The sequence below is a fragment of the Ranitomeya imitator genome, chromosome 9 (assembly GCF_032444005.1).
Source record: "Ranitomeya imitator isolate aRanImi1 chromosome 9, aRanImi1.pri, whole genome shotgun sequence".
Taxonomy (NCBI): Eukaryota; Metazoa; Chordata; class Amphibia; order Anura; family Dendrobatidae; genus Ranitomeya; species Ranitomeya imitator.
In genome coordinates this window covers 104037101-104062438 of record NC_091290.1, presented here as the reverse complement: position 1 = coordinate 104062438, position 25338 = coordinate 104037101, and the positions used below count along the sequence as shown (strand labels likewise).

Sequence of the window (25338 nt, the reverse complement as noted above, 5' to 3'; positions counted from 1 at the left end):
ACACTACAAAAAATCCACACAGAGTTTACAAAATCTCCACACCTGACTAAAGGTGTGGAGGGTAAATCTGCTTCCCAGAGCTTCCAGCTACACAGAATTAAATCATACTGACTGTTATGATCAGGTAATTCAGAACCACAATGGACATTGAAGTTCAGAGCACACAAAGTGACCTGACAATTACCAAAAACAAAGGACGAGCTCTGAGACGTGGGAACTCTGCTGACCGCAATCCCTAATCCTAACACACCACACTAGAGGTAGCCGTGGATTGCGCCTAACGCTCCCTATGCAACTCGGCACAGCCTGAGAAACTAACTAGCCCTGAAGATAGAAAAATAAGCCTACCTTGCCTCAGAGAAATTCCCCAAAGGAAAAGGCAGCCCCCCACATATAATGACTGTGAGTAAGATGAAAATACAAACACAGAGATGAAATAGATTTAGCAAAGTGAGGCCCGACTTACTGAATAGACCGAGGATAGGAAAGATAGCTTTGCGGTCAACACAAAAACCTACAAACAACCACGCAGAGGGGCAAAAAGACCCTCCGCACCGACTAACGGTACGAAGGTGCTCCCTCTGCGTCTCAGAGCTTCCAGCAAGCAAGAAAAACCAATATAGCAAGCTGGACAGAAAAAATAGCAAACAAAAATAACACAAGCAAAACTTAGCTTATGCAGGATAGACAGGCCACAGGAACGATCCAGGAGGAAGCAAGACCAATACTAGAACATTGACTGGAGGCCAGGATCAAAGCACCAGGTGGAGTTAAATAGAGCAGCACCTAACGACTTAACCTCATCACCTGAGGAAGGAAACTCAGAAGCCGCAGTACCACTCTCGACCACAGGAGGGAGCTTGGCCACAGAATTCACAACAGTACCCCCCCCTTGAGGAGGGGTCACCGAACCCTCACCAGAGCCCCCAGGCCGACCAGGATGAGCCACAGATCGGCAGCATGGACATGAATTATCTTCCTGACCATAACCTTTCCACTTAACCAGATACTGGAGTTTCCGTCTCGAAACACGAGAATCCAAAATCTTCTCCACTATATACTCCAATTCCCCTTCAACCAAAACCGGAGCAGGAGGATCAATAGATGGAACCACAGGTGCCACGTATCTCCGCGACAATGACCTATGGAACAGGTTATGGTTGGAAAAAGAAACTGGAAGAGTCAAACGAAAAGACACAGGATTAAGAACCTCAGAAATCCTATATGGACCAATGAAACGAGGCTTAAATTTAGGAGAAGAAACCTTCATAGGAATATAACGAGATGACAACCAAACCAAATCCCCAACACGAAGTCGGGGACCCACACAGCGCCTGCGGTTAGCGAAACGTTGAGCCTTCTCCTGGGACAAAGTCAGATTGTCCACTACATGAGTCCAAATCTGCTGCAACCTATCCACCACAGTATCCACACCAGGACAGTCCGAAGACTAAACCTGCCCTGGAGAGAAACGAGGGTGGAACCCAGAATTGCAGAAAAACGGCGAAACCAAAGTAGCCGAGCTGGCCCGATTATTAAGGGCGAACTCAGCCAAAGGCAAAAAGGACACCCAATCATCCTGATCAGCAGAAACAAAACATCTCAGATATGTTTCCAAGGTCTGATTGGTTCGTTCAGTCTGGCCATTTGTCTGAGGATGGAAAGCCGAGGAAAAAGACAAATCAATGCCCATCCTAGCACAAAAGGCTCGCCAAAACCTCAAAACAAACTGGGAACCTCTGTCAGAAACGATGTTCTCTGGAATGCCATGTAAACGAACCACATGCTGGAAAAACAACGGCACCAAATCAGAGGAGGAAGGCAATTTAGACAAGGGCACCAAATGGACCATCTTAGAGAAGCAATCACAAACCACCCAAATGACCGACATTCTTTGAGAGACAGGAAGATCCGAAATAAAATCCATAGAGATGTGTCCAGGGCCTCTTCGGGACCGGCAAGGGCAAAAGCAACCCACTGGCACGAGAACAGCAGGGCTTAGCCCGAGCACAAATCCCACAGGACTGCACAAAAGAATGCACATCCCGCGAGAGAGACAGCCACCAAAAGGATCTAGCCACCAAATCTCTGGTACCAAAGATTCCAGGATGACCAGCCAACACCGAACAATGAACCTCAGAGATAACTTTATTCGTCCACCTATCAGGGACAAACAGTTTCTCCGCTGGGCAACGGTCAGGACTATTAGCCTGAAATTTTTGCAGCACCCGCCGCAAATCAGGGGAGATGGCAGACAAAATTACCCCCTCTTTGAGAATACCCGCCGGCTCAGGCAAACCCGGAGAATCGGGCACAAAACTCCTAGACAGGGCATCCGCCTTCACATTTTTAGAGCCCGGAAGGTACGAAACCACAAAGTCAAAACGGGAGAAAAACAGCAACCAACGAGCCTGTCTAGGATTCAACCGTTTGGCAGACTCGAGATAAGTCAAGTTTTTGTGATCAGTCAAGACCACCACGCGATGCTTAGCTCCTTCAAGCCAATGACGCCACTCCTCGAAAGCCCACTTCATGACTAGCAACTCTCGATTGCCAACATCATAATTTCGCTCAGCAGGCGAAAATTTCCTGGAAAAGAAGGCGCATGGTTTCATCACCGAGCAATCAGAACTTCTCTGCGACAAAACAGCCCCTGCTCCAATTTCGGAAGCATCAACCTCGACCTGGAACGGAAGCGAAACATCTGGTTGGCACAACACAGGGGCAGAAGAAAAACGACGCTTCAACTCCTGAAAAGCTTCCACAGCAGCAGAAGACCAATTGACCACATCAGCACCCTTCTTGGTTAAATCAGTCAACAGTTTAGCAATGCTAGAAAAATTAGCGATGAAGCGACGATAAAAATTAGCAAAGGCCAGGAACTTTTGCAGACTCTTCAGAGATGTTGGCTGAGTCCAATCATAAATGGCCTGAACTTTAACAGGGTCCATCTCGATAGTAGAAGGAGAAAAAATGAACCCCAAAAATGAAATCTTCTGAACACCAAAGAGACGCTTTGACCCCTTCACAAACAAAGAATTAGCACGCAGGACCTGGAACACCATTCTGACCTGCTTCACATGAGACTCCCAATCATCCGAGAAGACCAAAATATCATCCAAGTATACAATCAGGAATTTATCCAGGTACTCTTGGAAGATGTCATGCATAAAGGACTGAAACACTGATGGAGCATTAGAAAGTCCGAATGGCATAACCAGGTACTCAAAATGGCCTTCGGGCGTATTAAATGCTGTTTTGCATTCATCGCCCCGTTTAATACGCACAAGATTATACGCACCACGAAGATCTATCTTGGTGAACCAACTAGCCCCCTTAATCCGAGCAAACAAATCAGACAGCAGCGGCAAGGAGTACTGAAATTTTACCGTAATTTTATTTAGAAGGCGGTAATCAATACAAGGTCTCAGCGAACCATCCTTCTTGGCCACAAAAAAGAACCCCGCTCCCAATGGCGATGATGACAGGCGAATATGACCCTTCTCCAAAGACTCCTTCACGTAACTCCGCATAGCGGCGTGCTCAGGTACAGTTAAATTAAACAGTCGACCCTTAGGAAACTTACTACCAGGAATCAAATCGATAGCACAATCACAATCCCTATGCGGAGGTAGGGCATTGGACTTGGGCTCATCGAATACATCCCGGTAATCCGACAAGAACTCTGGGACCTCAGAAGGGGTGGATGATGAGATAGACAGAGATGGAACATCACCATGTACCCCCTGACAACCCCAGCTGGACACAGACATTGATTTCCAATCTAATACTGGGTTATGGACTTGTAGCCAAGGCAACCCCAACACGACCACATCATGCAGATTATGCAACACCAGAAAGCGAATATCCTCCTGGTGCGCAGGAGCCATGCACATGGTCAGCTGGGTCCAATACTGAGGCTTATTCTTGGCCAAAGGCGTAGCATCAATTCCTCTCAATGGAATAGGACACTGCAAGGGCTCCAAGACAAACAGACAACGCCTAGCAAACTCCAAGTCCATCAAATTCAGGGCAGCGCCTGAATCCACAAATGCCATGACAGAGTAGGAAGACAAAGAGCAGATCAAAGTAACGGACAAAAGAAATTTCGACTGTACCGTACCAATGGTGGCAGACCTAGCGAACCGCTTAGTGCGCTTAGGACAATCGGAGATAGCATGAGTGGAATCACCACAGTAGAAACACAGCCCATTCTGACGTCTGTGTTCTTGCCTTTCAGCTCTGGTCAAAGTCCTATCGCACTGTATAGGCTCAGGTTCATGCTCAGATAATACCGCCAAATGGTGCACAGATTTGCGCTCGCGCAAGCGTCGACCGATCTGAATGGCCAAAGACATAACCTCATTCAGACCAGCAGGCATAGGAAATCCCACCATGACATCCTTAAGGGCTTCAGAGAGACCCTTTCTGAAAATAGCTGCCAGCGCACATTCATTCCATTGAGTGAGCACGGACCACTTTCTAAACTTCTGACAATAAATCTCTATCTCATCCTGACCCTGACACAGAGCCAGCAAATTTTTCTCTGCCTGATCCACTGAATTAGGTTCGTCGTACAGCAATCCGAGCGCCAGAAAAAACGCATCAATATTACATAATGCAGGATCTCCTGGCGCAAGGGAAAATGCCCAGTCTTGAGGGTCGCCACGTAATAAAGAAATAATGATCTTAACTTGTTGAACTGGGTCACCAGAGGAGCGGGGTTTCAAAGCCAGAAACAGTTTACAATTATTTTTAAAATTCAAAAACTTTGCTCTATCTCCAGAAAATAACTCAGGAATAGGAATCTTAGGTTCTAACATAGGATTCTGAACCACTAAATCTTGAATATTCTGTACATTTATAGCGAGATTATCCATCAAAGAGAACAGACCTTGAATGTCCATGTCCACACCTGTGTTCTGAACCACCCTGATGTAAAGGGGAAAAGAAAGACAGAACACAGTGCAAAGAAAAAAAAAATGGTCTCAGAACTTCTCTTTTCCCTCTATTGAGAAGCATTAGTACTTTAGGCCTTCAGTACTGTTATGAACAGGTAATTCAGAACCACAATGGACATTGAAGTTCAGAGCACATAAAGTGACCTGACAATTACCAAAAACAAAGGACGAGCTCTGAGACGTGGGAACTCTGCTGACCGCAATCCCTAATCCTAACACACCACACTAGAGGTAGCCGTGGATTGCGCCTAACGCTCCCTATGCAACTCGGCACAGCCTGAGAAACTAACTAGCCCTGAAGATAGAAAAATAAGCCTACCTTGCCTCAGAGAAATTCCCCAAAGGAAAAGGCAGCCCCCCACATATAATGACTGTGAGTAAGATGAAAATACAAACACAGAGATGAAATAGATTTAGCAAAGTGAGGCCCGACTTACTGAATAGACCGAGGATAGGAAAGATAGCTTTGCGGTCAACACAAAAACCTACAAACAACCACGCAGAGGGGCAAAAAGACCCTCCGCATCGACTAACGGTACGGAGGTGCTCCCTCTGCGTCTCAGAGCTTCCAGCAAGCAAGAAAAACCAATATAGCAAGCTGGACAGAAAAAATAGCAAACAAAAATAACACAAGCAAAACTTAGCTTATGCAGGATAGACAGGCCACAGGAACGATCCAGGAGGAAGCAAGACCAATACTAGAACATTGACTGGAGGCCAGGAACAAAGAACTAGGTGGAGTTAAATAGAGCAGCACCTAACGACTTAACCTCATCACCTGAGGAAGGAAACTCAGAAGCCGCAGTACCACTCTCGACCACAGGAGGGAGCTTGGCCACAGAATTCACAACAACTGACAAGCTGGACAAAACATAGAAAGCACAGAACGGACAAGTCCACAACCTGTGGACAGAAAAGAGCAAGCAAGGACTTAACTTTGCTGAACTGGTCAGGATAACAGGGAAATCCAAAAGAGATGTGAATCCAACCAGGAACCACTGACAAGTGGCACAAGCTGAAGGAAAGAGCCAGGCTAAATAGCCAAGCAGAATAGACAATCAGTGGAAGCAGCTGCTAACTGCTAAATCCAAGGAGCAGCCATTCCACTTAAAACCACCGGAGGGAGCCCAAGAGCAGAACTCACAAAAGTGCCACTTAGAACCACTGGAGGGAGCCCAAGAGCGGAATTCACAACACAATATACTACGTGACTGGGCAATATACTACGTGGCTGAGCAATATACTGCGTAGCTGGGCAATGTAGTACGTGGCTGGGCAATATACTACGTGGCTCTGTGCTGTATACTACGTTGCTGTGCAATATACTATGTGGCTGGGCAATATATTATGTGGCTGGGCAATATACTACATGACTGGGCAATATACTACATGGCTGGGCAATATACTACGTGGACATGCATATTCTAGAATACCCGATGCGTTAGAATCGGGCCACCATCTAGTATACTATATACAGGAGGAGATGACATACAGGTGCATACTATATAAAGGGGAGATGACATACAGGAATATACTATATGCAGGAGGAGATGACATACTGGTATATACTATATACAGGAGGAGATGACATATATGTATGTAATATATACAGGGGAGATGACACACAGATATATACTATATACAGGGGATGACATACAGGTATATACTATACACAGGAGGAGATAGCATACAGGTATATACTATATAAAGGGGAAATGACACACGTATATACTATATACAGGAGGAGATGACATTCAGGTATTGTCATGATTCCAATGGCAGGGAATCACAAAAGGACAAGCACCAACGAGCTCTAGGGTGATGGAACCTGAGCTGACCGCGACCCTAAACCTGAACACACAAATAACAATAGCCGGGGAACGTGCCTACGTTGATCCTAGACGTCTCGCACCAGCCGAAGATCTAACTTCCCCTATTAGAAGAAACACAGACCTCTCTTGCCTCCAGAGAAATACCCCACAGAAATAGCAGCCCCCCACATATGACGGTGAAATGAGAGGAAGGCACATATACAGTATGAAAACAGATTCAGCAAAATGAGGCCCGCTAAAACTAGATAGCAGAGGATACAAAAGTAAACTGTGCGGTCAGCAAAAAACCCTTCAAAAAACCATCCTGTAATTACTTGAACTCATGTTCCAACTCATGGAACATGAGGAGCAATTACAGCCCACTAAAGCAACCAGCAGCAAAGAGACAATTATATGCAAGCTGGACAAGACAAAAATAAAGCAAAACGTGGAACAAGAAAATCAAAACTTAGCTTGTCCTGAAGATTACTGAAGCCAGAAGCTGAGGTAAAAAAACACTCTGATAACCTTGATAGCTGGCGGGGAAATGACAAGAAAGCCCGGTTAAATAGGAAACTCCCAAATCCTAATAGAACAGGGGGACACCAGAGACAGCAGAACACAAATCACCCAGTACCATCAGTAACCACCAGAGGGAGCCCAAAAACAGAACTCACAACAGGTATATACTATATACAGGAGGAGATGACACACAGGCATATACTATATACAGGAGGAGATGACATACAGGTATATACTATATACAGGAGGAGATGACACAGGTATATACTATATACAGGAGGAGATGACACACAGGCATGTAATATATACAGGGGAGATGACACACAGGTATATACAGGGGAGATGACACACAGGTAGACACTATATACAGGAGGAGATGACACACAGGTATATACTATATACAGGAGGAGATTACATACAGGTATATAATTTATACAGGGGAGATGACACACAGTTGTATAATATATACAGGGAGATGACATACAGGTATATACTATATACAGGGGAGATGACATACAGGTATATACTATATACAGGAGGACATAGCATACAGGAATATACTTTTTACAGGGGTGATGGCATGAAGGTCTATGCTATATAAAGGGGAGATGACATACAGGTATATACTATATACAGGAGGAGATAACATACAGGTATATACTATTAACAGGGGAGATGGCATACTGGCATATACTGAGGGGAAAATGACAGGTGTGAGGTCAAAATGACAGGTGTGGGGGGGAAAAAGAGAGGAGTGAGGGGGAAATGAGAGATGTAAGGGGGAAATGAGAGGCGTGATGGGAAAATGAGAGAAGTGAGGTGCTATAGCGAACCACAGTCAGTTACTATGCCTGGGCAATGCCGGGTTCTTCAGCTAGTATATATATATATATATATATATATATATATAATTTGTCTTTATATTTCATAGACAGATACAGTTAAGATACAACATTTTTCTAATTTTGGTTATAGACATTACCATAATGAATTTTAAACAAAACAATTCAGATGCAGTTGAAGTTTAGACTTTCAGCTTTCATTTGAGGGTATCCACATTAAATTGGATGAAGGGTTTAGGAGTTTCAGCTCCTTAACATGTGCCACCCTGTTTTTAAAGGGACCAAAAGTAATTGGACAATTGACTCCAAGGCTATTTCATGGACAGGTGTGGGCAATCCCTTCGTTATGTCATTATCAGTTAAGCAGATAAATGGCCTGGAGTGGATTTGATGTGTAGTGCTTGCATTTGGAAGGTTTTGCTGTGAAGTAAACATGCGGTCAAAGGAGCTCTCCATGCAGGTGAAACAAGCAATCCTTAAGCTGCAAAAGCAGAAAAAAACCATCCGAGAAATTGCTACAATATTAGGAGTGGCAAAATCTACAGTTTGGTAAATCCTGAGAAAGAAAGAAAGCACTGGTGAACTCATCAATGCAAAAAGACCTGGGCGCCCACGGAAGACAACAGTGGTGGATGATCGCAAAATAATATCCATGGTGAAGAGAAACCCCTTCACAACAGCCAACCAAGTGAACAACACTCTCCAGGAGGTCGGCGTATCAATATCCAAATCTACCATAAAGAGAAGACTGCATGAAAGTAAATACAGAGGGTTCACTGCACGGTGCGAGCCACTCATAAGCATCAAGAATAAAAAGGCTAGACTGGACTTTGCTAAAAAACATCTAAAAAAGCCAGCACAGTTCTGGAAGAACATTCTTTGGACAGATGAAACCAAGATCAACCTCTACCAGAATGATGGAAAGAGAAAAGTATGGCGAAGGCGTGGTACAGCTCATGATCCAAAGCATACTACATCATCTGTAAAACACGACAGAGGCAGTGTGATGCTTGGGCATGCATGGCTGCCAGTGGCACTGGGTCACTAGTGTTTATTGATGATGTGACACAGGACAGAAGCAGCTGAATGAATTCTGAGGTATTCAGAGCCATACTGTGTGCTCAGATCCAGCCCAATGCAGCAAAACTGATTGGTCGTCATTTCATACTACAGATGGACAATGACCCAAAACATAAAGCCAAAGCAACCCAGGAGTTTATTAAAGCAAAGAAGTGGAATATTCTTGAATGGCCAAGTCAGTCACCTGATCTCAACCCAATTGGACATTCATTTCACTTGTTAAAGACTAAACTTCAGACAGAAAGGCCCACAAACAAACAGCAACTGAAAACCACCGCAGTGAAGACCTGGCAGAGCATCAAAAAGGAGGAAACACAGCGTCTGGTGATGTCCATGAGTTCAAGACTTCAGGCAGTCATTGCTAACAAAGGGTTTTCAACCAAGTACTAAAAATGAACATTTTATTTAAAATTATTTAATCTGTCCAATTACTTTTGGTCCCTTTAAAAACAGGGTGGCACATGTTAAGAAGCTGAAACTCCTAAGCCCTTCATCCAATTTTGATGTGGATACCCTCAAATGAAAGCTGAAAGTCTGAACTTCAACTGCATCTGAATTGTTTTGTTTAAAATTCATTGTAATAATGTCTATTACCAAAATTAGAAAAATGTCTCTGTCCAAATATATATGGACTTAACTGTAGATATAAGGTTAACCGTTAATTCATTTGTCGGCTTCTGTAAAATCACTGCAGAAGCCAACAGTATAGAAGACATGGATTACATACAGTAAATCCATGCAGAATAGTTAGATATATAGATGTCAGTGACCAATATAATTAGTAGTGTGTGTGTGCAAATTATGGGAGATGTGCATATTTAATAAAATGATCTTTTCGGGGAAAAAAATGGTATGGGCTCCCGTGCAATTTTCCAAGCCAGAGAGTGAAAGCCAGCGACTGGGGGCAGATATTCATAGTCTACGAAGGGACCATGGTTATTGCCCTCCCATGACTACAAGCATCTACCCCCAGCCGCCCCAGAAATGGCGCATCTCTAAGATGCTCAAATTCTGGCACTTAGCCTCTCTCTTCACACTGCCTTGTAGTGGTGGCATATGGGGTAATAGTTGGGGGTTGATGCCACCTTTGTATTGTAAGGTGACATCAAGCCTGGCTTAGTAATGGAGAGGTGTCAATAAGACAACTATCCATTATTAATCCTATAGTTGGTAAAGGGTTAAATAAAGACACAGCCAGAATAAAGTGTTTTAATTAAATCAAACACAACACAGTTTCCCATCTTTATTGTTCTGCTAATCCATGCGAAGCCCTCGATTTCCGAGTGGTAAATAAAAATAGCAAGCCAACAATATACCATACCTGTCTGGTGTTCAGTCCCATGCAGTAATCCATATCTGGGGTATATTATTATTATTAATTTATATAGCACCATTAATTCCATGGTGCTGTACATGAGAAAAGGGTTATATACAGAGTTATAGATATCATTTACAGTAAACAAATTTACAATGATAGACTGGTACAGAGGAGAAAGGACCCTATCCTTACAGTCTACGGGATAATGTGGAAGAGACAGAAGGTCAGGGTGCAGCAGCTCTGGTGGTGGTAAGGCAGCAGCTCGAGGGTGGTGGTGAGGCGGCAGAATGGTTACTGCAGGCTGTAGGCTTTCCTGAAGAGATGGGTTTTCAGGTTCCATCCGGTATATATTGCACAAGAAAACGAAGTACAAAAATCCCAAAGATCATGTTCATAAAAAGGTATAAATTTAATTTTGACCAATACTAGCAGATTATGTAACAATACAATAAAGGCAAAAAGCCCAAATGAGGTGTGGAGGAAACCTATGGTAAGCTTTAAGGAACAAGAGGGGAAGAAAATATTACATCCCTGGTACCGCCTATATTGTAATAACAATACTGAAGACTTGTGGAGTACATTCCAAAGCCCTATAAGACTCTGTAACAACATAAAGTGCCACAGTGCAAACCAACATAATCAATAACAGTCATAAAGCAGGCTTACCCATGCGTATGGATGATTCTCCCTGTTCCACAAGCAGCCCCCTGACACACGTTTCACGGTCGGCTTTCTCAAAAGGGGTTTGACTATTGATCGCTCTCATATGTTTAAATAGGGTGCATGCCAGAAATGTAATTAGCACATCGGCGCACGCGTCCCTAGGATCCGGCTCACACCTCCCGGGCAGCCGTCATAGCCGCGCACGCATAGTACGGAAGTCCGCCAATTGACGTCACATGTGCTAAACACATTTACGGTATGTACCCTATTTAAACAGATCCGCTTGTCTCTTGAAATCTTCCTGTCAGACCAGCAGGTGGCGATGGACCATGTCAGTTGTGAATTCAGCTTTTGGGCTCCCTCCGGTGGTTGTAGAGGGTAATGCAGTTGTGCCTGGACTGCAGGAGTGGACAGGTGTATCTACTAATTGCAAAACTGACTGGGGTATATAGCTTTGCAGGATCCTTTAGTCAGTGCCAGTTGTCCATTGTTCTGGAAGGATTCACTTCCCTGCTGGTCCCTCCAGTTTGCTGTGCTTTTCTACTAAGATAAGTCCTGCTTGGTTTTTTCTGTCCACCTGCAGTGGACTTTATAGTTCTGTGCATTTTTCATGTTTTTGTTTTGTCCAGCTTAGTCTGTGAAGGATTTTTTGCAGCCTAGATATTTCTCTGGAGATGCAGATATACCCCCCATGTCTTTAGTCAGATGTGGTGATCCGTATTTTCTGCCGTGGATATTTTCTAGTGTTTTTGTACTGACCGCATAGTACTCTGTTCTTTTCTTTCTTTTTAGCTAGTATGGCCTCCTATGCTAAAATCTGATTTCATATCTGCGTATGTTATTTCCCTCTCCTCTCACAGTCAATATTTGTGGGGGGCTATCTATCCTTTGGGGATTTTCTCTGAGGCAAGATAGGTTTCCTGTTTCTGCCTTTAGGGGTAGTTAGATCTTAGGCTGTGCCGAGGGGTCTAGGGAGTGTTAGGTACCCCCCACGGCTACTTCTAGTTGCGCTGCTAGTTCAGGGTTTGCGGTCAGTACAGGGACCACCTTCTCCAGAGTCCGTCTCATACTGCTCCTAGGCCACCAGATCATAACAGTACAACTGGCCAACAATGAGTTAATTGCATCTCAGAAGAAGGGCGGAAAGCTTTTGAGTAATTTTTTTTTCCTTAGTCTGTTTGGTATTTTCCTCCCTCTTTACCTCTGGGTGGCTACGGAGTCTAGTATTAACATGAATGTTCAGGAGTTAGTTTCTTGGGTGGATCAGCTTGCTGCTAGGGTACAGGGTATTTCAGATTTCATTGTTCAAACTCCTGCCTTAGAACCTAAGATTCCCACTCCTGATTTATTCTTTGGTGACAGATCCAAATTTTTGAGTTTCAAAAATAATTGTAAACTGTTTTTTGCATTAAGACCCCGGTCTTCTGGTGATCCTATTCAGCAAGTTAGAATCATCATATCCCTGCTGCGTGGTGACCCACAGGATTGGGCATTTTCCCTGGAATCTGGCAATCCTGCTTTGCTTAATGTTGATTCGTTCTTTCAGGCATTGGGGTTGTTGTATGATGAGCCTAATTCTGTGGATCAGGCTGAAAAAATCTTGTTAGCCCTGTGTCAAGGTCAAGAAGCGGCAGAATTGTATTGCCAGAAATTTAGAAAATGGTCTGTACTGACTAAATGGAATGAGGATGCCTTGGCGGCAATTTTCAGAAAGGGTCTTTCCGAATCCGTTAAAGATGTTATGGTGGGGTTCCCCATGCCTGCTGGTCTGAGTGATTCTATGGCTCTGGCCATTCAGATTGATCGGCGCTTGCGCGAGCGCAGAATTGTGCACACTGTGGCGTTGCCCTCTGAGCGGAGCCCTGAGCCTATGCAGTGTGATAGGATTTTGTCTAGAGCTGAACGTCAAACATTCAGGCGTCAGAATAGGTTGTGTTTTTACTGCGGCAATTCTGCTCATGTTATTTCTGATTGCCCTAAGCGCACTAAGAGAATCGCTAGTTCTGTTGCCATCAGTACTATACAACCTAAATTTCTGTTATCCGTGACCTTGATCTGCTCATTATCATCATTTTCTGTCATGGCATTTGTGGATTCAGGTGTCCGTCTGAACTTAATGGACTTAGAATTTGCCAGACGTTGTGGTTTTCCCTTACAGCCTTTGCAGAACCCTATTCCTTTGAGGGGCATTGATGCTACACCGTTGGCTAAAAATAAACCTCAGTTTTGGACACAGCTGACCATGCATGGCGCCAGCCCATCAGGAAGATTGTCATTTTCTGGTGTTGCATAATTTGCATGATGATATTGTGCTGGGTTTTCCATGGTTGCAGCTACATAATCCGGTGTTAGACTGGAAATCCATGTCTGTGACTAGTTGGGGTTGTCAGGGGGTTCATGATCAGGTTCCTTTGATGTCAATTTCCTCTTCCCCCTCTTCTGAAGTTCCTGAGTTTTTGTCTGATTTCCAGGATGTATTCGATGAGCCCAAATCCAGTTCCCTTCCACCGCATAGGGACTGTGATTGTGCTATTGACTTGATTCCAGGTTGTAAGTTCCCTAAGGCCAACTTTTCAACCTGTCTGTGCCTGAACATACCGCCATGCAGAGCTATATTAAGGAGTCTTTGGAGAAAGGGCATATTCGGCCATCTTCTTCACCGTTGGGAGCGGGGTTCTTTTTTGTTGCCAAGAAGGATGGCTCCTTGAGACCCTGTATTGATTATCGCCTCTTGAATAAGATCACGGTTAAATTTCAATACCCCTTGCCTTTGCTTACTGATTTGTTTGCTAGGATTAAGGGGTCTAGCTGGTTTACTAAGATTGACCTTCGAGGGGCATATAATCTTATTCGTATCAAGCAGGGTGACAAATGGAAAACTGCTTTTAATACGCCCGAAGGCCAATTTGAATACCTTGTGATGCCATTCGGACTCTCTAAGGCCCCATCTGTGTTCCAATCCTTCATGCATGATATCTTTCGGAGTTATCTTGATAAATTCATGGTTGTATATTTGGATGATATTTTGATTTTTTCCGATGATTGGGAGTCTCATGTGAAACAGGTCAGGATGGTATTTCAGATCCTCCGTAATAATGCTTTATTTGTGAAGGGGTCAAAGTGCCTCTTTGGAGTGCAGAAGGTTTCTTTTTTGGGTTTCATTTTTTCTCCCTCATCTATAGAAATGGATCCGGTTAAGGTTCAGGCCATTCATGATTGGATTCAGCCCACATCTGTGAAGAGCCTTCAGAAATGTTTGGGCTTTGCTAATTTCTATCGTCGTTTCATTGCCAACTTCTCCAGTGTGGTTAAACCTCTAACCGATTTGACCAAGAAAGGCGCTGATGTGACGAATTGGTCCTCAGCGGCTGTTTCTGCCTTTCAGGAGCTTAAACACCGATTTACTTCTGCCCCTGTGTTGCGTCAGCCAGATGTTTCTCTTCCATTTCAGGTTGAGGTTGACGCGTCTGAGATTGGGGCTGGGGCCGTTTTGTCTCAGAGGAATTCTGATGGTTCCTTGATGAAACCGTGTGCCTTCTTTTCTCGGAAGTTTTCGCCTGCTGAACGCAATTATGATGTCGGCAATCGGGAGTTGTTGGCTATGAAGTGGGCATTTGAGGAGTGGCGACATTGGCTTGAGGGGGCCAAGCACCGTATTGTAGTCCTGACCGATCATAAGAATCTGATTTACCTCGAGTCTGCCAAACGGCTGAATCCTAGACAGGCTCGATGGTCCCTGTTTTTCTCCCGTTTTGATTTTGTGGTCTCGTACATTCCGGGTACTAAGAATGTTAAGGCGGATGCCCTCTCTAGGAGTTTTTTTCCTGATTCCCCTGGGGTTCTTGAGCCGGTCGGCATTTTGAAAGAAGGGGTAATTCTTTCTGCCATCTCCCCTGATTTGTGAAGGGTTCTTCAGAAATTTCAGGCTGATAAGCCTGACCGCTGTCCTGTGGGGAAACTGTTTGTTCCTGATAGATGGACTAGTAAAGTGATTTCTGAGGTTCATTGTTCTGTGTTGGCTGGCCATCCTGGGATTTTTGGTACCAGAGATTTGGTTAGTAGGTCCTTTTGGTGGCCTTCTTTGTCACGGGATGTGCGTTCTTTTGTGCAGTCCTGTGGGATTTGTGCGCGGGCTAAGCCTTGCTGTTCCCGCACTAGTGGGTTGCTTTTGCCATTGCCGGTCCCTGAGAGATCTTGGACGCATATTTCTATGGATTTTATTTCCGATCTTCCTGTTTCCCAAAGAATGTCGGTTATCTGGGTTGTCTGTGACCGATTTTCTAAGATGGTTCATTTGGTACCTTTGCCTAAATTGCCTTCTTCTGATTTGGTTCCGTTGTTTTTTCAGCATGTGGTGTGTTTGCATGGTATTCCGGAGAATATTGTGTCCGACAGAGGTTCCCAGTTTGTTTCCAGGTTTTGGCGGGCCTTTTGTGCCAAGCTGGGCATTGATTTGTCTTTTTCCTCTGCATTTCATCCTCAGACAAATGGCCAGACTGAGCGAACTAATCAGACCTTGGAGACCTATTTGAGAGGCTTTGTGTCTGCTGATCAGGATGATTGGGTGGCTTTTTTGCCATTGGCCGAGTTTGCCCTTAATAATCGGGCTAGTTCGGCTACTTTGGTTTCGCCTTTTTTTTGTAATTTTGGTTTTCATCCTCGTTTTTCTTCTGGGCAGGTTGAGCCTTCTGACCTTCCTGGTGTGGATTCTGTGGTCAACAGGTTGCAGCAGATTTGGGCTTATGTGGTGGACAATTTAGTGCTGTCTCAGGAGGAGGCTCAGCGTTTTGCTAACCGTCGTCGGTGTGTTGGTTCCCGGCTTCGGGTTGGTGATCTGGTTTGGTTGTCTTCCCGTCATGTTCCTATGAAGGTTTCTTCCCCTAAGTTTAAGCCTCGATTTATTGGTCCTTATAGGATTTCTGAGATTATTAATCCGGTGTCCTTTCGCCTGGCGCTTCCGGCCTCTTTTGCTATTCATAATGTCTTCCATAGATCTTTGTTGCGGAAATATGTGGAGCCCGTTGTTCCCTCTGTTGATCCTCCGGCCCTTGTGTTGGTCGATGGGGAGTTGGAATATGTTGTTGAGAAGATTTTGGATTCCCGTTTTTCGAGGCGGAAGCTTCAGTACCTTGTCAAGTGGAAGGGTTATGGCCAGGAGGATAATTCTTGGGTTTCTGCCTCTGATGTCCATGCCGTTGATTTGGTTCGTGCCTTTCATCGGGCTCATCCTGATCGGCCTGGGGGCTCTGGTGAGGGTTCGGTGACCCCTCCTCAAGGGGGGGTACTGTTGTGAATTCAGCTTTTGGGCTCCCTCCGGTGGTTGTAGAGGGTAATGCAGTTGTGCCTGGACTGCAGGAGTGGACAGGTGTATCTACTAATTGCAAAACTGACTGGGGTATATAGCTTTGCAGGATCCTTTAGTCAGTGCCAGTTGTCCATTGTTCTGGAAGGATTCACTTCCCTGCTGGTCCCTCCAGTTTGCTGTGCTTTTCTACTAAGATAAGTCCTGCTTGGTTTTTTCTGTCCACCTGCAGTGGACTTTATAGTTCTGTGCATTTTTCATGTTTTTGTTTTGTCCAGCTTAGTCTGTGAAGGATTTTTTGCAGCCTAGATATTTCTCTGGAGATGCAGATATACCCCCCATGTCTTTAGTCAGATGTGGTGATCCGTATTTTCTGCTGTGGATATTTTCTAGTGTTTTTGTACTGACCGCATAGTACTCTGTTCTTTTCTTTCTTTTTAGCTAGTATGGCCTCCTATGCTAAAATCTGATTTCATATCTGCGTATGTTATTTCCCTCAACTCTCACAGTCAATATTTGAGGGGGGCTATCTATCCTTTGGGGATTTTCTCTGAGGCAAGATAGGTTTCCTGTTTCTGCCTTTAGGGGTAGTTAGATCTTAGGCTGTGCCGAGGGGTCTAGGGAGTGTTAGGTACCCCCCACGGCTACTTCTAGTTGCGCTGCTAGTTCAGGGTTTGCGGTCAGTACAGGGACCACCTTCTCCAGAGTCTGTCTCATGCTGCTCCTAGGCCACCAGATCATAATACATGTCCCATTATGGACGCGGTACATTGACGACATCTTCCTGTTCTGGCAGGGTTCATCCCATGAATTAAATATTTTTATGACAGATTTAAATAGCAATGATCTTAATATCCGTTTGACGCATACTTCCAATTCGGACTCTGTTGAATTTTTGGACATTATTGTCAAAAGAGGCCCAACCGGAGAAATACACTCAGATGTCTATAGGAAGCCTTCCTCCACGAACTTGTTGCTGCATGCTTCCTCCTCACATCCACAACATATGATTAAGTCAGTCACCGTTGGACAATTCCTGTGCCTCCGCCAAATCTGCTCTAAAATGATGCAGATTTCGAGAGACAAGCGGAGGATCTAAAAATTCGGTTCCTTGAGCAGGGAGACTGTCATCGAACTTTGAAAAGGGCCTATAATAGGGCTAGATATTCTTCCCATAATAGCCTACTATATAGACATCTTAATAATACTAAGTATTCAGATAATCAAAGTAGGTTTATTACTAATTTCAATTCCCATTCTTCATCGATACGATCGGCCCTTTATAGATCTTGGCACTTTTTGCAGGCTGACCCTACTTTGGCTAAATTTCTACCTCATAGACCGGCAATAACATTTAGGAGATCTAAAAATCTTCTCTATATCCTTACAAATAGCCATTATGAGGATGAACCTAGGGTTACATTTTTGACTCAAGGTAGCCACAGGAGTGGATGCGTTCCGTGTGGCCACTGTGTGGCATGCTGCAATATTTATAGAAGTGATACATTCTCGAACTCAAGTGGGTCTAAAACCTACAAAATCAAGAAATGTATTATATGCACAACGAGATATGTGATTTACTATGCGGTATGCCCCTGTGGCCTCATTTATATAGGACTTACAACACGCCTGTTTAAAGTAAGAGTACGTGAACACGTGCTTGGCATACAGGCCGCAGTTGGCCACACGGACGCTTCCACTCTTAAAAATATACCCTGACACTTTAAGGAGTTTCACCAATGCAACAGGGATCTCTTAAGGGAGCGGGGTATCGATTCTCTTGACATTAATCCCTTCCCGACCTTTGACGCACCGTATGCGTCATGAAAACCTGTGCCATTCCGACCTGTGAGACAGCATATGCGTCATGGCCGGATTGGGCTCCTGCAGGCTGGGTGAAAGGGTTATCTGTAATTTCACCCGGCCTGCAGGGACAGGAGGAGTTGTACTTTAGCCCAGGGGGGGTGGCTTCACCCCCCCCCCGTAGCTACGATCGCTCTGATTGGCTGTTGAAAGTGAAACTGCCAATCAGAGCGATTTGTAATATTTCACCTAAAAAACTGGTGAAATATTACAATCCAGCCATGGCCGATGCTGCAATATACGATACGATATACTTTATTGTTCCTGTGGGAAATTATGGTATCACAGCAGCACAACTTAACCCCTTAATGACCGCCAATACGTCTTTTAACTGACCTGAGATATAAGAGAATAGCCTCCCCATGCAGATGACAATCCAGCATCTGTCGGTTGTACACTATAGCTGACAACTTGCTGTACCAGCCACGATCAGTATTTGCACCATCTAAATCTGTTTAACCCCTTAGATGCTGCTGTCAATAGTGACTACATCATTATAAATGGTTAACAGTGTGTGGGGGTTTCTTCTTTGTCACAATTGGTGCCCTCAGATCATGAATTTGTTGTCCTGATGTTTGCCATGGCAATTCATGACCAAATAGTGGCCTTAGAGTCTGACGGCTGTAGTAATCTGTTTAGAAGTTAGCAACATTTAGGTGGTAAAAATACACATTTTCATTTCTGTCATACCACTTTGCATTAATTCCTGTAAAGCACATGAAGGGTTAATAAACTACCTGACAGCAGTTTTCAATATGTTTAGGGGTGCTGTTTTTAAAATGGTATCACGTTTGTGGGTTTCCCAATATATGAGACCCCTAAAGGCACTTCAAACATGGATAAGTCCCTAAAAAAATAAATTTTGTAAATTTCTTTGAAAAAATGAAAAATTGTTGCTACATTTTTAGACCTCCTAAAATGCTAACAAAATAAAATAACATTTTACAAATGGTGCTGATGTAAAGCCGACATGTGGGAAATGTTATTTATTAATGATTTGCTGTTGTATGACTATCTGGATTAAAGGGATAATCATTCAAATTTAGAAAATTGCTAATTTTTTAACATTTTTCTAAAATTTTTGATATTTTTTATAAATAAACACAAAAAATGTTGAACAAAATTTACCATTATCATAAAGTATAATGTGTCACGAAAAAACAATCTCAAAATCACTGGGATTTGTTGAAGCGTTGCAGAGTTATTACCACATAAAGTGACACTGGTCAGATTTCAAAAATTTGGCTCGGTCACTAAGGGGTTAAATCATAAAAATCATAAGGGAATTACATAGTTGACATGACAGTGGAGTTGACAGAAGAACATTATACATTATACATTAGAATAGGACATACACAACAAGTGAACTGAAATGTAGAGAAATAAGTAGACATTCACCTTGGTGGTTTAACCCTAATGTTATTGTTGTACATTCCCATGGCAGTTGGCACAAACGATTTCCTATATTTTTCCTTCTTACACCTCAGAAGTATTAGCCGGTTACTGAAGGTGCTCTTCTGTCTCATGAATAGCTCATATAATGGATGTGCATTATTGTTCATAATTGCCATACACTTTTTCAGAGTTCTTCTCTCCACTACCTCCCCAAAAGAGTCCAGCTTGCAGCCCACAGCAGAACTTGCCTTCTTAATAATCTTATTCAGCTTATTAGCATCAGAGGCCCGCACACTACTACCCCAGCATATGATTGCAAAAAAGATGGCACTTGCCACTACAGACTGGTAGAACATTTCTAACATTTTGCTACACACATTAAAAGACCTCAGCTTCCTTAGGAAATACAGTCTGCTCATCCCCTTCTTGTAGACAGTCTCTGAGTGGCATCTCCAGTCCAGTTTGCTATCCAAATGGACCCCCAAATATTTGTAACTCTCCACCTGCTCTACCTCCTGACCAGCAATAGTGATCGGTAAGCATTCCATCATTATCCTGCTATAGTTGGCCACCAACTCCTTAGTTTTCTTAACATTTAGTTGTACATAGTTACCATTGCACCAATATCATCGGCCATGGCTGGAAACACTGATGATTTTTCCGCAGCGGATTTGATAAATCCGTAGTGCTAAACCGCGTTTTTTCTGCGCATTTCACTGCAGTTTTACAACTGCGGTTTACTATTGGAGTAGTTGTAAAACCGCTGTGGAATCCGCAGAAAGAAGTGACATGCTGCGGAATGTAAACCCCTGTGTTTCCGTGCAGTTTTTCCGCAGCATGTGTACAGCGATTTTTGTTTCCCATAGGTTTACATTGAACTGTAAACTCATGGGAAACTGCTGCGGATCCGCAGCATTTTCCGCAGTGTGTGCACATACCTTTAGAATTAGGCTATGTGCACACGGTGCGGATTGGCCGCTGCGGATTCGCAGCAGTGTTCCATCAGGTTTACAGTACCAAGTAAAGCTATGGAAAACCAAATCCGCAGTGCTCATGGTGCGGAAAATACAGCGCGGAAACGCTGCGTTGTATTTTCCGCAGCATGTCAATTCTTTGTGTGGATTCCGCAGCGTTTTACACCTCTTCCTCAATAGGAATCCGCAGGTGAAATCCACACAAAAAACACTGGAAATCCGCAGGTAAAACGCAGTGCCTTTTACCCACGGATTTTTCAAAAATGGTGCGGAAAAATCTCACACGAATCCGCAACGTGGGCACATAGCCTTAGGGTTGGAATTGGGGTTGTGGTTAGGGTTATGGCTACAGTCGGGATTAGGGTTAGGATTAGGGTTGGGGTTAGGGGTGTGTTGGGGTTAGGGTTGTGATTAGGGTTATGGCTACAGTTGGGATTAGGGTTAGGGGTGGGTTGGGGTTAGTTTTGGAGGTAGAATTGAGGGGTTTCCACTGTTTAGGCACATCAGGGGTCTCCAAACGCAACATGGCGCCAACATTGATTCCAGCCAATCTTGTATTCAAAAAGTCAAATGGTGCTCCCTCACTTCCGAGCCCCGACGTGTGCCCAAACAGTGGTTTACCCCCACATATGGGGTACCAGCATACTCAGGATAAACTGCGCAACAATTATTGGGGTCCAATTTCTCCTGTTACCCTTGTGAAAATAAAAAATTGCTTGCTAAAACATCATTTTTGAGGAAAGAAAAATGATTTTTTATTTTCACGGCTCTGCGTTGTAAACATATGTGAAGCACTTGAGGGTTCAAAGTGCTCACCACATATCTAGATAAGTTCCTTGGGGGGTCTAGTTTCTAAAATGGGGTCACTTGTGGGGGGTTTCTACTGTTTAGGCACACCAGGGGCTCTGCAAACGCAACGTGACGCCCGCAGACCATTCCATCAAAGTCTGCATTTCAAAAGTCACTACTTCCCTTCTGAGCCCCGACGTGTGCCCGAACAGTGGTTTACCCCCACACATGGGGTATCAGCGTACTCAGGAGAAAATGTACAACAAATTTTGGGGTCCAATTTCTCCTGTAACCCTTGGGAAAATAAAAAATTCTTGGCTAAAAAATTATTTTTGAGGATAGAAAACGTATATATTATTTTCACGGCTCTGCGTTATAAACTTCTGTGAAGCACTTGGGGGTTCTAAATGCTCACCACACATCTAGATGTTATAAACTTAGTGCTAAGTGCAGTGGAGATCAGTATCATGGGTCAGAAAAGAGGCCGAGAGACAACAGGTTAAGAGTTCAGTAATATTTATGATGGTATGCAGGTAAACAGCTATGACACAGCAAGTTAGTAGCAGACAGAGCTGGATAAGCAGTAAGCACGTGTACAGACCGTGGAAGTCCAAGTATGTCAGATCCAAAGACCTGGAGACCAGGCCAGGCCTCCTAGCAGGGAACAGTCCAGCAGCAGAGACAAGTGCAGAGCAGATCCAGGGAAACAAGTCTTACGATGAAGAGATGTAGATCCGGAGACAGATGGGGTATCCCAAGGTAACGAAGAAACCAGCAAGATTGCAGTTCTTCCAGCTTGATCACAAGTCCAGGAACAAGATACTCAAGCAATGAGTAATATACAGAGCTCCCTTATATACACCACAGACAGGAACAAGGAAATTCTGACAGGAAGCAAGATGGCCCCCGTGAGGCCAGTGACTCCATCTTAGGTAAGGGCAAAAGTAACCGAACTGAGGGCAACAGCAGACAGAAAGAGATGTACAGTCCAAATCCTTACACTAGATTAGTTCCTTTGGGGGTCTAGTTTCCAAAATGGCGTCACTTGTGGGGGATCTGCAATGTTTAGGCATACAGGGGCTCTCCAAATGCGACATGGTGTCCGCTAATGATTGGAGCTAATTTTCCATTTAAAAAGCCAAATGGCGGGCCTTCCCTTCCGAGCCCTGCTGTGTGCCCAAACAGTGGTTTACCCCCACATATGGGGTATCAGCATACTCGGGACAAACTGGACAACAACATTTGGGGTCCAATTTCTCCTATTACCCTTGGCAAAATAGAAAATTCCAGGCTAAAAAATAATTTTTGAGGAAAGAAAAATTATTTTTTATTTTCATGGCTCTGCGTTATAAACTTCTGTGAAGCACCTGGGGGTTTAAAGTGCTCAATATGCATCTAGATAAGTTCCTTGGGGGGTCTAGTTTCCAAAATAGGGTCACTTGTGGGGTAGCTCCAATGTTTAGGCACACAGGGGCTCTCCAAACGCGACATGGTGTCCGCTAACAATTGGAGCTAATTTTCCATTCAAAAAGTCAAATGGCGCGCCTTCCCTTCCGAGCCCTTCCGTGTGCCCAAACAATGGTTTACCCCCACATGCGAGGTATCGGCGTACTCGAGAGAAATTGCCCAACAAATGTTATGATCCATTTTATCCTATTGCCCATGTGAAAATGAAAAAATTGAGGCGAAAATAAATTTTTTGTGAAAAAAAAGTACTTTTTCATTTTTACGGATCAATTTGTGAAGCACCTGAGGGTTTAAAGTGCTCACTATGCATCTAGATAAGTTCCTTGGGGTGTCTAGTTTCCAAAATGAGGTCACTTGTGGGGGAGCTCCAATTTTTAGGCACACGGGGGCTCTCCAAACGCGACATGGTGTCCGCTAAAGAGTGGAGCCAATTTTTGATTCAAAAAGTCAAATGGCGCTCCTTCCCTTCTAAGCCCTGCCGTGCACCCAAACAGTGGTTTACCCCCATATATGAGGTATCAGCGTACTCAGGACAAATTGGACAACAACTTTCGTGGTTCAGTTTCTCCTTTTACCATTGGGAAAATAAAAAAAGTGTTGCTAAAAGATCATTTTTGTGACTAAAAAGTTAAATGTTCATTTTTTCCTTCCATGTTGCTTCTGCTGCTGTGAAGCACCTGAAGGGTTAATAAACTTCTTGAATGTGGTTTTGTGCACCTTGAGGGGTGCAGTTTTTAGAATGGTGTCACTTTTGGGTATTTTCAGCCATATAGACCCCTCAAACTGACTTCAAATGTGAGGTGGTCCCTAAAAAAAATGGTTTTGTAAATTTCGTTGTAAAAATGAGAAATCGCTGGTCAAATTTTAACCCTTATAACTTCCTAGCAAAAAAAAAATTTTGTTTCCAAAATTGTGCTGATGTAAAGTAGACATGTGGGAAATGTTATTTATTAACTATTTTGTGTCACATAACTCTCTGGTTTAACAGAATAAAAATTAAAAATGTGAAAATTGTGAAATTTTCAAAATTTTCCCCAATTTTCAGTTTTATCACAAATAAACGCAGAATTTATTGACCTAAATTTACCACTAACATGAAGCCCAATATGTCACGAAAAAACAGTCTCAGAACCGCTAGGATACATTGAAGCGGTCCTGAGTTATTACCTCATAAATGGACACTGGTCAGAATTGCAAAAAACGGCAAGGTCTTTAAGGTCAAAATAGGCTGGGTCATGAAGGGGTTAACATTAGAGGTGGCAAACTGTCACAGCGCCTGGCACAATCTGAAGCCAGGTGGATCTGGATGCTACAAACAGTCCACCCCCTAGGTTTGAAGGAAAGCCTTTCTTTCTCCCCATTTCTATGATATATCTTCTAAATTCTGATATACCCTGCGGTCATCTACTTGCTGTGGTGAAAATATATATTGGGTGTTTTCATTTTTAATTCTTACTCATGTTTCTTTATATTTTTAGGTATTGATATCTTTTATACTATCTGCCGGGCCTTTCCTTACAATAACTATTTATTCTGGTTGAATTCTGGCTGCTACTCGCTATGGAAGTCTATGTTACCAAGAAATACATATGGTGTACACTTTTATGTATCTTTGGATCATTTATATTATATTTCATTTATGGTTGTATGTTTAAAAAAAAATTTTTTGGCTGTTTTAATATGCACTTTTATTTGCATTTATTTTTGTACTCTGATCTGTATATGATGTATTTGATTTATGCCTACTACAACTGTTATAATTATTTTTTGTCCCCACATTAAGTTTACAATATTGGTATTGATCCCTCTCTTTATATTTGTTGTTGGGGAAAGTATTATTGAGATTATATGTTTTCTTAATAATGGTATCCTCCATATGTACATCTATCGCAGTACCAGCTTGACCAGGCTCTGTCCCGATCTTTTTTGCGGTAACTCCATTTACTTCCCATTAGTCACCCTCCCGCGGCCAGTACGCATGCGCGCCTCGTCCCCGCTGCGCCCGCCGGCTTCCTGTATCTGTATGTGTCCCTTGTCCCTATCAGGTCACGTGGGGATTACGTGTTTCCTGATGCTCGGGGCCACATGACGCGGGTGCCGGCCGGTGTCGTGGTTGTCGAGGTGACGCATGCGTCACTTCTGGTTCACGGCGGAGTCACTTCCGGGACGCGCTGGAATAAAAAGTCCGGCATTTGGTTATCCAAACATGCCCCCTGACGAAGATGCCAACCGAAACGCGCGTTGGGGCGGTCAAGCGGATCCTCTGGGCCACCACTACAACCCCTCATACAGGTAACAAGTGCATTTTTTAACTGTATTTAATACTTGCTCCTTATGGCACGGCTACCATC

At 43.7% G+C, this 25338-nt stretch overlaps 1 protein-coding gene across 1 annotated transcript in view; it reads right to left on the bottom strand.

Moving 5' to 3' along the window:
• The window catches only part of LOC138649779 (C-signal-like), a 170602-nt gene extending 148211 nt beyond the window's left edge, over window positions 1-22391 (bottom strand). Inside the window, exon 1 of the mRNA XM_069740457.1 lies at window positions 22122-22391. The gene's annotated coding sequence lies outside the window, so the exon portion shown is untranslated. The remainder of the gene's footprint in view (window positions 1-22121) is intronic.
• Between the last annotated feature and the right edge of the window lie 2947 nt (window positions 22392-25338).